The 17,632-nt window shown below is 40.3% G+C and overlaps 1 long non-coding RNA gene across 1 annotated transcript; it reads left to right on the forward strand.

The window, feature by feature from the left end:
• The first annotated feature begins 8,419 nt into the window (after nucleotides 1-8,419).
• On the forward strand, nucleotides 8,420-16,813 carry LOC107990153 (uncharacterized). Its single transcript, XR_001761706.2, has 4 exons — nucleotides 8,420-8,925; nucleotides 9,767-9,825; nucleotides 10,618-10,667; nucleotides 13,765-16,813. It is a non-coding gene; the product is annotated as an uncharacterized LOC107990153 (long non-coding RNA).
• The last annotated feature ends 819 nt before the right edge of the window (nucleotides 16,814-17,632 follow it).

The following is a 17,632-nucleotide window of genomic DNA, read 5'->3' on the forward strand; positions in this document are numbered from 1 at the left end:
GTTGTTTAGCATTCAGACATGAAGTAAGTGCCTCTCTGAAAGCAGCAGTGTCCCGCCTTAAATCTCATCAGAGGTGAACGTTGTTTACAAATGATAGGAAATGAGTGTGAATTTGTCAAATTTGTCAGGGGAAAACATGATGAAATTTGTTGCGAGACCAACCTGCTCTCACTCAGCAGAAATACAGACACACACACACACACAGCACTCACATGCGAACACAGCCTCATGCTGCAGGGCAGGCCCAAAATCAGACAGTATAGGTCAGAGTCGAGCGGGCCTGCTTTTTGCCACGCTTGATTGAATCAAACAGGTTCAGTGTCTTTAAATGTTGTGGCAAGCCCTAATCCTCTTACCTTTTTGCTTCCAAGACAGGAGAGCTTTAGTCTGCTTGTTGTCTGTGAAGGCAGACTACATTAGCGCTGCGTCTTGGCTACAGAAAGGCTGCTTGTGTTTCAGGATTCAGGCCTGGGCCTTTCTCGTCAATGCATGGAAATTCTTAAAACACTGGCATGACCTCAGGAAAACATTACCTGTGGCAGTATTTGCGGCTAAGAACTCACTGCGCGCCAGCCTTCAGTGGCCACAGAGCCTGCAGGGAAGCCTGAGTTACCTTCCCCGACTCTCCATGTGCTCCCACAGCAGGCACACTTCTTGGCCAGCAGGAGATGTAAATTGCCTATGGCGGCTCAGCTGGAAATAGAACCTACAGTACTGCAGTCTTCTGAAATTTGTCTGTCATGTCAACAAAGACCAGAAAGCAACCCCTGGATGGAGTACTAACCGCACATGTGACTCTAAACATGTCAATCACCCCAGTCTGTGACTTCAACATGATTCTAGCAATGTGTCCACCAGACAGGATACAGCATGTACGTTTACAAGTTCATTGTAACAGGTCATAAAAACAGCCAAGTAAGACTCATTGCTTTGGATTGTTACTGTATTTGTTTGCTACAAAACGTATTACTTATTTTAAATGTACCGTCTAAAGGACTTAGTAAATTACAATTCCTGTTAATGCAAAAGCAAAACGACAGCATTTAGTTATCATTAAAAAGCAGGAGTATTTAATTGTGGTAGAAAACGTCAAAATTCTACACGATGGCCTCTGTTGAGAAGCAACACACAATAGCTGGAAATGGAAAGGACTCAGTCTGGGTTAAGACTGCCATTAATCATACGTGCAATGGTGAAATCATCAGCAAAAGTATTTTTTTATTTATATAATTTATAATTATACTTTTTAAAAAAAATATATATCTATACATTTACACAAAATTGCATTTGCTCTTTGGCACAGCTGCCAGCACCCACTGCTCCCCAGGGATGGGTTAAAAGATCCTTTACATAATTTGTATTGTTTCTACCCGCAGTTCTGCATTCTTTAACTTCCATTACTGCCATTGAAAAATGTCTCAATCGCTTTATGAAAAGGGTGAAAAAAAAAGACACAGGGCAGAGTCACGGCAGATGAGCTCCAGATGAAATTATGCTATGGTGAATTTCTCCAAAACTTCCTACGCAATCTACCGTCAAGAGTCGTACAGAAATATGACCTGAGGAAGAGCAGTGCCCTCCAGACAAAAGACAAGACAAAAGTATCTCCACGTTTCAAAATAGGTCATGGTTTTTCAGACGGCAGAATGGAGGACTATCTGTCTGATGACTGTAGCAGTGATCTGGCGCAGAAGTCAAGAGAGGGTCCATCCTCAATCACTGCTGACCACCTGACCCTCTGTCCACCTTCCACTGTCTGAATGTCCGCCCCTGGCAGCGGAACACAGGATATACTCAGCAGGACGTTTACTCTCTGTTCACAGATGTGTGTTCCTCTGCGACTACACTCCCATCATTTGTTATGCACACACATGGTTTAGGTTTATGATGTATTATCAAAAGCTATACACAAACACACCTACATGTATGTGCATATATATGTATATATATATATATATATATATATGTATATATTTATATTTTTATGTGTAAAATCAGGATCCACTTGGGATGTGTAAATATAATGGTATCATGTAAAAAAACACGTCATGGTGTGACAAGCTGCAGTAGCCTGATGAGGCCTGGCCTGTGGTACTGGGGTGGAGTTCGGTGGCAAGTTGTGGAGAGGCCTGTGTTTCATCTCAGAGACAGAGAGAATGAGAGCACGAGAGAGTGAGATAGACAATGTCGGAGAAAGGGAGTTAGAAATTACAGCGAGAGAGGCCAGAAAGGTGAGGGACCGCAGCTGACAGGAGCTTCCTTTGGGTCCGGTGCCTGTTTTCCAAAGGAAGTGCAGGAGGCCTAATCTGTGGCCCCCAGAGGATATGGAACTGGTGGCCCCCGCTTATTGTCAATTTTATCATCTCCTGCTTTTGATGAGCCTTTCTCCATATGCACAGGGACTTATCAAGAAAACGAGCAACTTTAAAGAAAGTTAACACGTGTCACCGAATATTTGTGTTGGAATCCGACGGGGCTTCTTTTTCATACACGTATGAGAAAAGTGAGGAAAATGACAACAAACGCGACAGGGAACATGACAGCAGTGCGCTCAGATTAGTGAAGCAATCCTTCCTCAAGAACAATGTCTGTACACTCTTGAACCGTCTTGTGTGGGGTCCAAGAGGAAAAGTCTATCAAGGGAAAAAAAACTTGGCTCACAGAGTCAGGAAGTTGACTGGAGTCACAGATTTTCAGGCTGTCACTTCATAATGCTGAAGAGGTCACACACAATAACATTCCCTGGACATATTGTACACATATTAACTGACCATAAACAAGGAAAAATATTATTCATTATTTACAATTTTGCACATAATATTCTTTCCCCTGGAGAATCCTCGGAGGAGATGTTTACTTATGTTTTTGGGTCAGCAGAGACATTACCCAGGTGCAGTCTTTCTTCCATGGGCTTCGACCTTTCGCTAATATGTGCTCTGTAAGGCATTGCATCAGTTTCGCTACATCCTTCCACTCCTACTACTCATGCTATTTTGGAGCTGGTAGACGCCCTCCCCCCTTTGTTCCCACTGATTAGGGGGTCTGCTGCTGGGAGTAGGCCCTGCAGCAGGCATGTCCGATGGCCGGGACCCTTCCTCTGAGCGTTTCCAAGACACTCAGGTGCTAGCATGGACACACTCACAAACACGTTTCCTCCTCCTCGTCGTGTCCCCACCTGCAGCTGCGGCCGCAGTCTGCTGCAGCAGCTATTATTGTCATTATCATCACCATCAGGACTATTATGACAAATGCTGAACTAACCACCATCTGTTGGGGGCTGTCACCACTACAGGTCTTTTGAAAGAAACGGAGAAGGATTTTTTTAAGAATTGAAAAGACAACTGTTCCTTCTATTACTCAGCTGTTGTGCAAATATTTGAAGCAGTAGTTGTATTGATGGATTTTTCTGTCGCTGTCGTACGACAGTGTATTCCATTTTATATGGACAAAAGTACTGAGCCATTCAAAACTATAAAAATCATGAACCTTAACCATGAAGGGCAATTTTACAAGCATGTGTTTTGGTATAAGGCATTCTAGAAGTTTCACTGAATGAGAGCGTGATACTGTGGTTGGATGTAGGATCCCACGATTTAGAAAAAAAAAAAAACTGTACTGTAGCCTCTAGAATCTGGCACAGTGGACATGTACTGTGTAAAAGTGACAAATCACCTCCTTCTTTATCAGGCCGTCTGTTAGTCATGTCTGGGACTGAACATTGGCAGAAAAATAAGATTTTTTTTTATTTTGCAGACTTTAATGATTGCTAGTAGGGGCTTTTTAGGGACTTGGTATTGCCCCCTTTTTTGCCTTCTACATGGGGCTAGTATATAACATATCGAGTGTAGAATGGAACCCATTAAAAATAAAAAAATGAAATGGTGAGAATAACGATAATATTTGGGGTCAGTGAATGCAATGTTTTGTTGAGCCTGTGACCCTAATCTTTTGTGACATATCACAACAATTTGATGACCTTTAATGAGAATTAATAGAATGAGAATTAATCTATTATCAACTGCTTAATCATTACCAGGGTCATGGGAATGATGAAGCCCATCCCAGGCAAGGGTGGAGTTACACCTTCACCAGTTCGCCAGTCATCACAGGGTCAATTCGCAAGTCTATATAGTCAATTTGTGAAGCACGAACCAGTGATAAGTACCAGCGATCATCTTGTTATAAAGGCACAAGTTTTGACATCATTTACCCGTGTGGCCCCATTGGTTATATAACAAACGTAATGTATAAGAGACAATGACAGAGCGAGCAACAGTAATGTGAGGTGTTGTTAGGTCAGGTCCTCTTTGTATACAAGCCTCCTCAGCCCCTTCAAGGCCCCACACATCTGCTCTTAGAAGCATTGTACTGTAGCCGTGTCCCTCATTCTAACCCTGCCTCACATGCAGCAACATTCCTGGAATCAACGTCGGCCCTTCCCTCACTCTCTGAAAGTATGCATCTGACAGAATAGAGGGCTGACCTCAGCCCTTTTCAAAAGGCTCTGCTAATCCAGCATTCTAAACTCAATTACAGAGTGTCCCGGGGTTCAGACTCCCTCACCTGTCATCTGTCACGATGACAAGACACGCTCAGATCTCAGCAAAAAAATCTCGTGCTGCTCAATAGGGAAGCGTGATGCTGAGAGAGGTGTAAAGGAGCATTTCATTCCTTTCTACATAAGTGAGCAATGAAATCGAGTGCTCACAGTTTATCTGATGCATCTATCGCCAGTTTGGTCTTATCTGTGTTGAAAGGTCACACCAAAAAGAAGTACAAGCAACCCGTGTTTATCCATTAATAGGGGTGTGGTAATGATATCAGCTGGTTTACTTTGTATGTTGGATACTCCACTAATCTCAGCCTCTCACTCTCTCTTCCTCTTACTCCCTCTCTCGCCTGGCATGTAGTGTAAAGGCAGGAAGGAGAGAGATTCACCAGTGGCTCATTAAAGCTATTAAGGAGCAGCACACAGACAGGATGCTGGGTAGTGAATAGAGGAAAGCAGGGCAGGGCTGAGGACACTGTTAGCCCCCCGTTGCACACACACACAAATGCAAGCGCACACAAACGCACACACACACACATACACACAGTCACAGAACGTTATCTTCTCCACACAGGACTTCCTATGGCCCCACACATATTGAAACTTGCCTCAGCTCCTAACTCTGCCAACTCATGTCTCACACCCCTCTGACCTGAGTGTGTGATGAAGTGACCGGGCGATAACGCATTTTTCACTCTGCTGTTCTCACTATCTCTTTGTCTGGTGCCTTATCTCTCACTTGCTCTGTTTGTTTTTACATCTCTCTGCCCTTTTCCACCTCGTGCTCTTCGCTCTCCTTTGATAGTTGCCATCTTTCTTGGCACAGCGTGTACAGTGATATACCGGAAAAGCCTCTATAAAAGTAAAAAAAAAAAAAAGTAAGAGTACAGAGAGTGGCGTATTGTCGGGGGCTTGTGGGTCACACAGACAAAAAAAAAAAAGAAAAAAGATGTGCTGAGCTGGGATCCTGACTCTGTGGCGTCAAACAGAAGCTCCACCTGAATGTGACCGGAGCTTGGAGAGGTTAAAGACAGATATTATAACACTGTGACTTTAGTCGGATTTGATTGAAAACCTTATCAGTCTAGCATTGGTTTTGTGTTAGGATATTTTCTAGATCTTATCTGTAAACAAATAATAAAAGGAAACAGATTAGAGGTAGCGCTTGAAAATAATGTTGGTCGGTTGAAAGCACGTAACAACAGCAGCACACTTATAATAAAATAAAATAAATCTGCATTGCTGTTCACTGTTAAACATTTTGATACTTAGGCATAACAAGGAAATCCAAGAACAAGGAACTGTACCTACAGACAGACACACCACTACACAAGTTGAGCTGCCAATTAGAAGTGACTCAGAGGATTACTGTCGTACGAGTCCATTTTTCAAAGGAAACTCTTACGCACTACTGCAGACTCATTGACCTCTGGAAGGGGAAGAGGTTTGCAGCAATCAAACAATGCATTTTTAATATTCTGTCTCGACGTGGGGTTTTCCTCTACACGCTGTATCAGAATTTTATTACGAAACACTTTCTATTTTCCTTCAAAATCCATTGTTCTTCCATTTTATTCTCAGTAACATTATCGGTTTAATGGCAAGCTCCACAACTTTTTTTTTTCATTTTTAAACTATCAAAACTCAGAGGACACTAAGTCTCTCCAAGTCACTTGACTTCCCTGACCCTGTTAGTGTTTGGAAGCTCTACTGTAACACTTGAGTTAAGAGTCATTTTGGGCCAGTTTCGACAAAAGGAGCGGAGCAGGCAGTGGTTGGTAGTGGAATGGATGAGTCGTCCGCTGCCAAAAGACAAATATAAATATAGTGATGTCTATAATAGTAACTATGTATCAGCTTTTCTTCTCTGCTTGAATTTACTATATTTATGTGTGTTGCAATAGGCAGTGATCCCAGGAGACAGTACTGTATGTAAGAAATGAAACATAGCTATCTCCTGCCCTCAGAAAAGCCCAGAAAAGACTGGAACTTCCCTGCTGGTTTTGGACGTATCTCCCTGTGAATGTAACTCGGAATTAGACTACTTCTCACTCCATTTATAAAGTCAATAAACATTTCCCTAAAGACTTTTACAGTTTGCTGTCCTGCATTTGCTCTGTCCAATAAAACACATCCTTCATTTTGTATATAATCTATAATCTATGTCCAATCTAGAGGAGATATATGACAGCATGATTGACAGACAGGTCCAGTTGGCATCTGGCGATGTTGGCAACGTCACTGTCGTCACTTGAAAGCCTTGTGTAATCTGTTTCCTATAGATTTCTGATGACAGTTGTTCACAACTTTTAGTAACAGACAGGAAGCACACATTGATTTAAATGTAAACAAAGTTGTTCTACGGCCCAGCAAAGTTTTATTTAATTTTAAATATACACTAGTGTAAAATGACCTTATAACCAGCTGACAAGTTTTGAACCTGAATTCGTCCACTGTAACTCCACCACTACTTACACATGCATGAATATGCTGAATAGAAAATAGGGGAAAAACACCAAAGTGATTCAGAGCGAGATTATTCTTTTTACGTCATTGTCTTCACAAAGGTCAGTATCCAGGCTCTGAATAAATAAGGGAGTATTAATGTGGTTAGATAGTGGCTGATAACCAAAAAAAAATCCACATAAAATACAATGGTCTCACTATGAAGACAAAAGCCAAAATGTTACAGTTCAAATGAATAAGCCTGACCCCCTAAAGGCGGCCACAACCACTTAACATAACAAGTATTTTAATAAATAAAAAAAACAGGATACAAATAAAACCGAAAAGGTCAGTGCCTCCCAGTAATAGAATATATGCTCGAGCACTGTGAGAAAAATGTAAAAAATGTAGCGAACGACACAAAACTCGATAAGCCATTAATTGTGAGGTCTGTGCTGCATTGAGAACACGTCAGCATTGACAATGAAAACACCATCCACAGGACATCTCTCACCGCAGTCACCACAATCATTTCACTAAGTGATAAGTTTGCCTCTTGTCATGGTCTCATTTCCTCTTTCTAAAATTAGCGAACATGTTTCCTTTTATCCAGTACTTATATGGCAACCGCTTACAAATGACTGGACATGAAGACTCATTCCAAAGCTATTTGTCAAATGGCTAAATCAGTGCAATATGTGGCTCCTTGGTCTGTTTTCAAAGATTATTGGTCTGGAAAATGTTGTCACAAGCTCAGGCAGCATTCCTAGCTACTACTGTATCAAACCCTCACTGGAGTAAAGGCTCTAAATTTTGCAAACTGACCTGAATATTGCTTTTTTTTCCTGAGTTTGTGCTTCATCATCTTCCATGCCAACGAGGACCTGACTGAGCAGAATATCCCTCCTGGGAAATCTGGTGTGGTTTGCAGCTGGATGCAGGTGATGGGGAGCAGCTTCATGAGCAGAACTGCAACAGGAACTTTCTTCAGAGCTGACAAAACAATGAAGAATGTCAGTGGTGAAACTTAATAGTACAAAAGAGAACAGAGTGGTAGGATGTACGAGGGGATTCAACGTGTCTGAAATTACAACAGTATCCTTAAAACAAGGTCCGCTGCACAATCATGTCTTTATCTCATTAGTTTGGAAGGAAATTTACTAATGAAATGGTTGTAAAACAGTGGTGGTGACCAGTTTACACTTGGTTTGATGGCTGTTTGTTTGAGCCTCACAACAACTTCCTTCCTTCAAATCATGCAAAGCACAGGTTTCCTCTACAGTAAGGTCTTGTTGAGGACATATTCAGCTTGTGGTTAGTCCATAGAAGTAATATTTTTGTATTTTTAAAAATTTCAATACATGCTGGGCAACTAAATTGGACCGTTGTTACTCTTGTTATTTGTTTATTCAATGGTTGTAATGTTATATTATATTTCCAATGTGGCTTTTAGTTTTAAAGGAACTAATGTTTATTGACAACATTATGCAGCATTTGAAATGTTGAAAAAATTAAGAATGAAAAAGTTCTAAAGTCAGCTGCTGCATTTTCAGTGCCTGCAGACCTACGGTATACCAACAAATGTGGATTAAAATGCAGCTGTTACAACATGATCCCTAACATTACTCAGCGTCTTCTTCAGGTTTGGCCGCTCCTGACACCCTCCTCCTCAGACAGACAGGAGGCAGCAGAGAGCCATGAGCCAGCAGCACAAGAAGCTGCAGCAGCAGCTAACGGCTTCGGGGTCCAGGGCAACACAATAAAATGTAAGTGTCTTTTAATCCATGCCAACTCCATCTTTGTGTCACTTCTCGGTGCAGTGCGTACAGATTTCAGACTGGAGCAGAAGGGACACATGGACGCAGTGAAGGGAGGAGACAGTGAAGGACAGAAGGTTTGGAGGTGAACAGATACAGGCCTGACATCATCAGGTAAGAGCTTTACATGATTGAACCAAATAAAGCCTCAAAGGAAAAATGCATTAATTTAATCAAAGGTTCATTTAAATTTGAATTAAGTATTGCTTATTTACGTATAAAGAGGACAATAGACATGGATGAACATAGTGACGTAAATACAACTACAGCCAGAGCTTACGTTCTATTTTCATTCCCATGGCAGCAACATACAGTATGATGACAAAAAATACAAAACTAGCAGCAGAACTAGATTAAAGGTCAAAATAATAATACAAAAAGTGTCAGAATTCAGGTTTTTTAAGTGCAAAGTGCAGAAATATGCTGATAAATTCATATAAAAATCTGACTCTACTTCCAGTTCTATGAGTTCAGTTTCATAGACTCTGCCTGTAAATCATTGTTTAATTGTGTCTCGCCCACAACGGGGACGCAGCACATGTTTGGTCAGGACTCTGTGGTGTGGTGTCAGCGTTCTGGCACAGGGGAGTGATTTAAAGGGGCATGGCGTGTATGTCATGCCCCCATGCCTCCCTGTTCCAGTCTGCCCTGAGAGTGTGTGCAAACAAATAAAGTGCCAGGGCCTTTTTTAATTAGCTCCACGGTGGTGATTGACAGCCCATAGTGTTAGCGATAGCACAGTAACCAGCTATTACTCTAAATATTTGGTAGGTTGCACAGCTGAGACCCTAAGCGTGAGCCCTCCGGAGGCACGTTAGCTGGTGGAAAATTGACAAAGTGACAAAACAAATTGAATTCTGTTGGTAATGTCAGTTCTAGTCAAAGCATCTCAAACACTCCACTCCATACAACTAAGGTACTTTTTTTTTAATTTTGCTGAAATTTGCTTTGGCAGGCCTTCTGTTCAGTGGCCCTTCAATCAAGGACATGATTTATGATCAAGCAAAAAAAAAGGTAAGAGAGTATTTTGAAGGACACGACCTTTGACTTTTTCAGGTTCAAATCTTAACGGTTTATAAGATTTATTGTGTGTCAGAGGATTTGTACGTCTGACACTTGAACACAACGTCAATGTGACTTAAAGGAAGAAAAACAATGTTTCAATTATAGAAGGTCAGACATTATTTTACATCTCTGTAACTAAGCTATAAATCGAATTTTTATTTGAAAATTAAAGTAATAAAATTTTAATATCCTCATCACAGAGCCAGATGTGATGGGAAATCTTTTAATTTTTAAAATACAATTTTCCTAGAGTGTAATAATTCAGTTCCAACCAATCAATAAAAAGGAGCAAATAGGGATAAATGACTGTGAAGTAAAAAGACAAACGTACCGTATATATGTTGACATAAAAAACAGAGATTTTTTGACAATGTCATTTTGATAACAAATTAAAAAAAAAAAAAATTTTTAAATCTTACTTAGTAAAAAACAAATGTTTAGACAGTCCGTAAAAACTGAAGGTTTTGGCATCACAACACAAGAGAGCCAGGGGAAAATTGAAGAATACAAATTCCATCACGTGCTAGATATCACATTTCACTTGTCTGGATTTTATGCAAACCCCTCTGTGATTAACACTTTACTGCTTCCAATTAATAAATCAGCAGTTTCCACGACTACCCAAAATCCCTTTTCTTTATTTTTAATGTGAATGAATTTGTTAAAAATGAAAAAACAAAAAAGCTGTTGAGCCGTCGTCTTCACTTCCCACTGCTGTTGTGTTTTGTTTTGCCCCTGCAGGACGAGTAACTACATGTTGATTCCTGACCTTTTCCCACGCTGTACAATTGGTAAGCCAATCAATAATCCTGTATTATCACAGTTATTTTTAAAGGGGGGGGGGGGGGGGGGGGGTGTATAGATGGAAGATAAAGCAAACTCATGATGCAGAGGGTTTTTTAGGGGCTGATTTAATGATTAACCAACATTTAATACATCAATCAATGGCATGACTGCTCTTCTCCTACCCTGATCATGACCTGAGATTTTTGTGTTCATGTCCGTGAAAGTCATTATTTACAGTGCGACTGTGTGAGGGCATATCTGACACTGATGGCTCATGCGTTTATTTAATGCCGACTAAATGACGGGGTTCGGGCCTGGAGCTTCCTCTGCTCTTAAAATGTAATTATAGGGGGTTTTCCTTTCCTGCACGGCCCTCTGACAACTCTCTCTTTTCATGATACCCTGATTCATGATCGAGTGCAAACACTTACCAAATTACACATCATACTTGACATAGTTGCCAGGTAAAATGTTAGTTGGTTCTTTCATTTGTTTTTTAAATTAAAATAAATTAAATGTTTACTTTCCTCTGTTATGATCAAGTATAAAATCACATCATAACATCAGTTAACATCAGTTAACGCTTTATTGTTGATAATTAATGTATCATCAAACTGATTGAACACTGGCATGCAAAAATATTAGGATCAAGTTTATTTTAAATAATACTGTGCTGTTTTTTTACCTTCTTTTAAAATCTTTAAATTTCAAGAATTACTACAATTTTCCCTGATAAATTAACTGTAACTCAATCAAAAGCAAAAGACACATGTATTATATAACAAAATAAAACCCTATTGAAATTAACAGGATAATTTATACTAAAAACTATAAAATGGAAAACATTTAGTTCCTATTTTTATACTTAATCACTAAAATAATATACTATTTGCATGACTGGTAAACAAAAAATATTTTTTATAACATCATTTTATATAATATAATTTTACATAACATAGAAAAAAATTAGAAGATTAATTATCAGTGGATTTAATTATGTTACAATATAAATAATTCGAAAGCCATGACACTGTAACACAGACAGTGTAACACAAAGTAAAAGTTAAAAATCAAATGTTTAAGATTTTGAAAATTGTTGCTTTTTAACGCTTTTGCCTGAATTTTTTATTACTACATCTTGATATATTTCAATTTTAATTAACCACATTAAACATCGCTTCCTGTGGCAACAAGTCAAAGTCAAAGAAATGTAAATATTTGAAAAGTTAAACAAAATTAAACCCAACATTTTTGGAGTATTTATTAGCACTTGGAGAACCAGAAATGTATATGTAGAAATATTTATGCATGTCCAGTACGGATTGTCACCTTAACGCTTTGAACAAATAAATGTACAAAACTACAGCTTTTACAAAGGCTTCCAGGAATAATACATCTCTCAGCCAGTTCAAGGGTTAGGATTATTCTGCTGCTTTCATTCCGTTTATTTAGTCTGCTGTTCATCCTCAAAGTTTCCTTACTTTAGTGCAACGCATGGCTGAGGAAGTAAAACACCCCAGGCTCACAGCGACAGAAAAAAAAAAAAGAAAAAAAAAAACAACCCTGAATTAATTATTTTTGTACAGCTATGATTCTTGCCATTCGGATCCTTCCACTGCTGAAATCAAAGAGTGACAATGAACAGCTGACTTTCTATGAAGTGACCATTTGAACCCATGTACTATTAAATTAATAAGTTAATCAGTTTGTGTAGTACTAATATTTAAAAAAAAAAGTCTGGCCAAAAGGTTCTAATCTGTCCGTACATGAAGAGACAACTCCTCAAAAACTACTGTTACAGGGAGGTTTTAGGGAATATTATTTACATATTGTCATAACAACTGGAAAGCATTGAGTGTATTATATTTAATAATCTAACAAACCCAATTATTTAATTGGTCCACACATGTAAAATAAATAGACATAACAAAAAAAAGTCCAACCATATTAAACCAATAAATCAAACACTAGGCAACGAAACAAACGTTCAAATAAAAATAATTCAGATCAAAGAGCAGATTTCACCCAGTGACTGTTGTTGATTTGACACACGTCTAATTTGTATATTTAGTACGTCTGCAACAGGAAGACAGAAAAAATCACTGATGGCAATATTATTTGGACGGCGGTGTCCAAATGTGTTTTACTGCTTTGTTGTAAATGAACAGAAGTAAATAAAGATGTTGACAACTGTTGCCTTTGTGTCCCTCCGTGAAATTGTGTGTTTGTGCGTTTCCCGGCACGTCACAGAGAGTTATAGAAAAGAGTGAGAGGTCGGAGCGGGAGTGTCAGCGGGCAGGCTGGATTTACGAGGCTGTGTAATGAAGCATCTCTGACACAGACAGACTAAACAAAGACTGTGTTGGCACCCCCCCCCCCCCTTCACATACACACACACATACTCACACACATGAGAACTGTAATTAATATGAATGAATATTCCACTAAATTATATTTGTACCCATTCTCCAAACATTGTGTGTATATTGGCTGCATTCAGCTAAACACTCTCTTATTGGATTAAAACAAGTTTTGACAAAGTAGTTACACAACAGTTTACACTGAAGAAAACTGTCCTTAACACAGACGTGTAATGAAACAAGAGTGGACGAAAAGACGCCTTTAGAACGTTTCTTTAGAACCCAGAGCACGTCACGCCTGTTCAGTAAAACCAGTTACAGAAGATCAGCGTGAGGTTGACAAAGTGTAATAACAAAAACCACAAATATGATCAGGTATTAAAGTGCCAGAATTAGTCAGTACTGAATAATCATTACAGTGTTTCACTGTTGCTTTAGGCCATATATTCCATTTTAATAGTATAAAATATTTGACATGACAGGGATTATCTACATCTTATTAACCTCAGGAATCTTTTCAGATTTTATTGTGATATAGTTGGTATCCGCGTGGAAACTAAATTCAAGTGTGACTCCGGTCCTCTCAGACTCCTGAAGTGTTCCTTTCACTCTGTCTCTTCTTGTTTTTTCCAACAGAAACCAACCCATTATTGTCAGGTGACGTGGAGAACACGTCGTACTGAACTTGGTGATATGGGAGAATGAACTTGCATAAAAATTATTTTCTCTCTTGCTCCTCCAGCTCTGTTTTGACTTGCATGCCATCTCTGTGACTGCATCTGAAGTGCTGACACCCCTGGAGTGGATTCTGGGCATTCCAAGCGAGGAGATGGCTTTGAAAGGACAGATGTTCCCGGGGTTAACCTGCCTCCTGCTCCAACCACTACCCCTGCTTCCATTGTATATTTGTTCTTGCTCTATAAATAACTGCTTGGTAACTGGGAGAAAAATGTGACTGATGTGCGGCTGACCCCCAGGCTTCTCATCTTTGAGGGCTGGAGGGATGTTAAAGACGCAGGAGAGAAGTTGGTTGATACAGTAACGGTAGATGGACTCGGGCGAGGGGACGTCGTGAACACACCCTTTTCTGTCCACATAAGGACTAGTCTGGATGTCTGGCCTGGCTCTGCTGTCTTATGTAACAGCAGTGTGTAGTCTTGGCAGATGAGGCGTGAGGGCTTTAGCCAGCTCAGCCGCATAATCCAAAAATATATTGGCCATATTCACAGGGGAATATACACTTATTTGCTATTCTTCTGAAAATTTCACAATTGATGCTTACTGGAAAAGTAGGTGGGGGCGAATTAATACTACCCAGCAGCCCCTCTGCACGCCTGCAATATGGACACTTTTTTTTTTTTAGTTTAAAATGAATTGTCTCGATTTTATCACTGGGTCACAGTTTTGATTTTTTTTTTTTTTTTGTCAACGCCACTATGACTGCAGTGTGTTTGCCCACTTGCTGCGGCTGGAGGGATGAATGGGTGATTGTTTGGAGGCCTGGTGATGACTCTTCTGGGACTCATCATTTCGCAGAGCCTCCTGGAACATCAGGTCATGGCTAACCAGACTCTGAAGCTACAGTCTTACACCATACTGCTGACTTTGCCGCAGTTCTAGACCTCCAGGACTCACAGCTGGGTCCCTTAAAAAAATAAAAATTAAAAAAAAAAAATCCGGGTGAAGAAACATTGAATCTTCTCTGTCTTCTTGCCCTGTATTTGATCTCGGAGAATGTGCAGATATCAAAAGCTGTGTTTTTTTTTTCACTTGATAAGTCCATCCTTGCCAAAGACCCTGGAAACCATATTAAACCCTGCGTTCCATATTTTCAACCAAAGGGCCTCTTTAGCTGGAGACTTTTTCCAAAATTTCCACTATTCCCTGTCTCCCTTTCTTCCCTTCTTCTTTTTCCTTCTCAGCTCTGGTCCGCTGTCTCTCCCATGCTCACACACATCTTTATTTTCACCTCTCCCCTCCAGCACTGCTATATTGTGTTGTATCAGTTACAGCTGACCAGCAGTCATGTAGGTCTGCGGGACATTTCAGATCACAGAGGGGCAGCTAGCTCACTCAGCGCCTCGAGCCTGCTCTATAATCCAGTCCCAGGTCCTGCTGAGGCCTTGTCCCAGGCAGGGCAGAGAGACACCTGGCCAAACCGCAGAAACACTTCCAGCTGCAGACTGCCTGATGCTCACCACGGAGAGAATTCAGGCCAAAGGTGGAGGAGCTCACCAAGAACTGCAGCGCTGCCAGACATTTCTCTGGGCTTTAGTGCTTTTCAGGTTTATTGTAGTCCCCGGCACCAAGCATCTGTTCATAACGTTTGAGGTCGTTTAGAGCAAATTTTTACCTTGTTAAAAAACTTTACACTGTGTCACAATAAAACAACCCCCGCCCCCTAAACGGAAAACATATTACAGCTCTGCGGAGAGAAAGTGGGAGAACACAGGAGGCAGAGAGAACAACAGCTCGCTTTTCTCTCTGGCCAGTTGACATGAAAGACCACATTATGTCTGAGATTAGAGGCAATTACTCTGGGAGTGTGCTTTAAAACCGTTGTTTGCCAACATGACAGGAGGGAGCAGGACTGTAATTTGATGAGGGGGCAGTGTGAGTGAGAAACTCTGCATGGTGAGCCTCCAGCAGAGACAGAGAGGGAGAGAGAGAGAGGGAGAGGGAAAAGAGAGAAAGTCAGAGGTGGAAGGATTAAAGAGAGGGAGGAAGCTTGTTTTAGAAACTATAACCAAGAAATGAAATGTAAACATGACTATTCTTAATTTGAAAATATAAAAAACACAGTCATCTGCCAGTGTAAAAACCTTTAAGTTTGGTCACAACATTTTTTACTCACCTTTCAAGTGCTTTTAAGTGCTCAGGATCCTTCTGAGAGTAAGTGTTTACTGGTAGGAAACCGTCCCAGTAGGAGGCAGTAATGCAACCTAAATGATTACAGCTGCCATTCAAACACAAAGAGGAAAAACTTAGTGACAAGGAAGCAGGAAGTATAAGCTTCAAGACACAGAGTTAAAATTGTCAGTTATATTTTTTTTATAATTATAATTATATATATTATAATAATAATTACATTTGTGAAAAAACATTTAAGAGATAATTCCATTGCATTACATGTTACATGTGCTTGTTGGATTTGATTTATGATTTAATCACAGAGTACAAGAGACAATGGTCCATTTAACACACATCACCCAGTTTGGACACCATGTCCATATCCATAAGCTTCATGTTACGATTAGAAACGTAAGGGTAAAGCAGGGAGGACGCTAATGCAGCACCTGAGAGAAGAAGATCAAAATACAGGGACCATGCAGGAACAAGCAACACATGATCGACAGGAACTCGCATGAGCATGTTCACAAACAACACAGTGACTACATACCATGACAATGAACCACACTGGACAATGACCCAACAAGGACTGAGTTTATTTCCGGGTCAGTAGGTGACACAAGTGAGACTAATGACCAAAGATCCCTGGACACAGGTGAGTGTGTTGACACTGATTAACACAGAGAAACGGAGAGGAAAGAAGGGAGGCAGACAGACCTCAGCCTTACTGCTGATTGGCTGCTGCCTCGCTGGATGAATCAACATAGGGAGTACATTCACACTCCATACATATCAATTACAACTGGCAATCATTTTGCTGTAAGGCAGGAACATTAACTAGACTTCAACATTTATTTTAATCATTATTTTAAAATAGTAAAAATCCAACTGCACTTAATTCAATTAATATGGCATTTCAAATTTAGTTTTAGCATCCCCTATAGGGAAGGTAGAAACAGCATACTGCTGCAAAAGATTATATTAAATAATTAATCACTAGGTTATTCGAGTACTCCTCATCATCATCAGCAGCCAATTTTTATGAGTTTTTCTGCTGCTCCGGATGTACTTTCATCTGCAGCGTATGTTTGAAATAATAATTGAAAAGCCCTCCATTGTTTAAGCATTTATACAAATTGTCAAATAGTACAATTGTCCGGGTTCATTCAAATGTCACATATACTGTAAACATGTGACTCCAGACTCAACCTGTGGCCAAACAAAGGCATCACACCACACCTTCCAGACGTGACATCTTCACCATTCTAGCTGGGTGCATTGTTCGAACACACTACGAGTTTTCAGGACAGGAAGCAAGCAGCTTGTTCCAGACCGACTAGCAGAATGGAACACATCTTTATTTGAGGGAAGTCATTCCGTTGATATATAAAACACCAAAGCAAAGTTTCCTTCCCCTGCGCTTTCCTGGTGCTATCCCCTTCAAAAGGACACAATCCTTTATGCTGGTCTCACATGCACACCCGGGACCAGAAGAAAAACAAACAGAGACCATTTCAATATCAACCAAACTGCCTTCTGTTTGAATGGAGGGGGCTACCGCAGGACTCGGCCGGGGCTCCTCCAGCATGCTGGAGAGACGTGCAGAGCGCTTTGAACCGCAGATTAGGAGCAAAGTGTGGGACACAACGTTGCTGTGAAAAGAAAACCTTTATTGTTTTCATTCCTGCAGGTAGACTGTGAAAATAAATATACTTTATACATTCAAACTGTTTACCCCGGAAACAGAACCCCACCAGAGA

This window comes from Cynoglossus semilaevis, chromosome 20, assembly GCF_000523025.1.
Source record: "Cynoglossus semilaevis isolate Cse_v1.0 chromosome 20, Cse_v1.0, whole genome shotgun sequence".
Lineage (NCBI taxonomy): Eukaryota > Metazoa > Chordata > Actinopteri > Pleuronectiformes > Cynoglossidae > Cynoglossus > Cynoglossus semilaevis.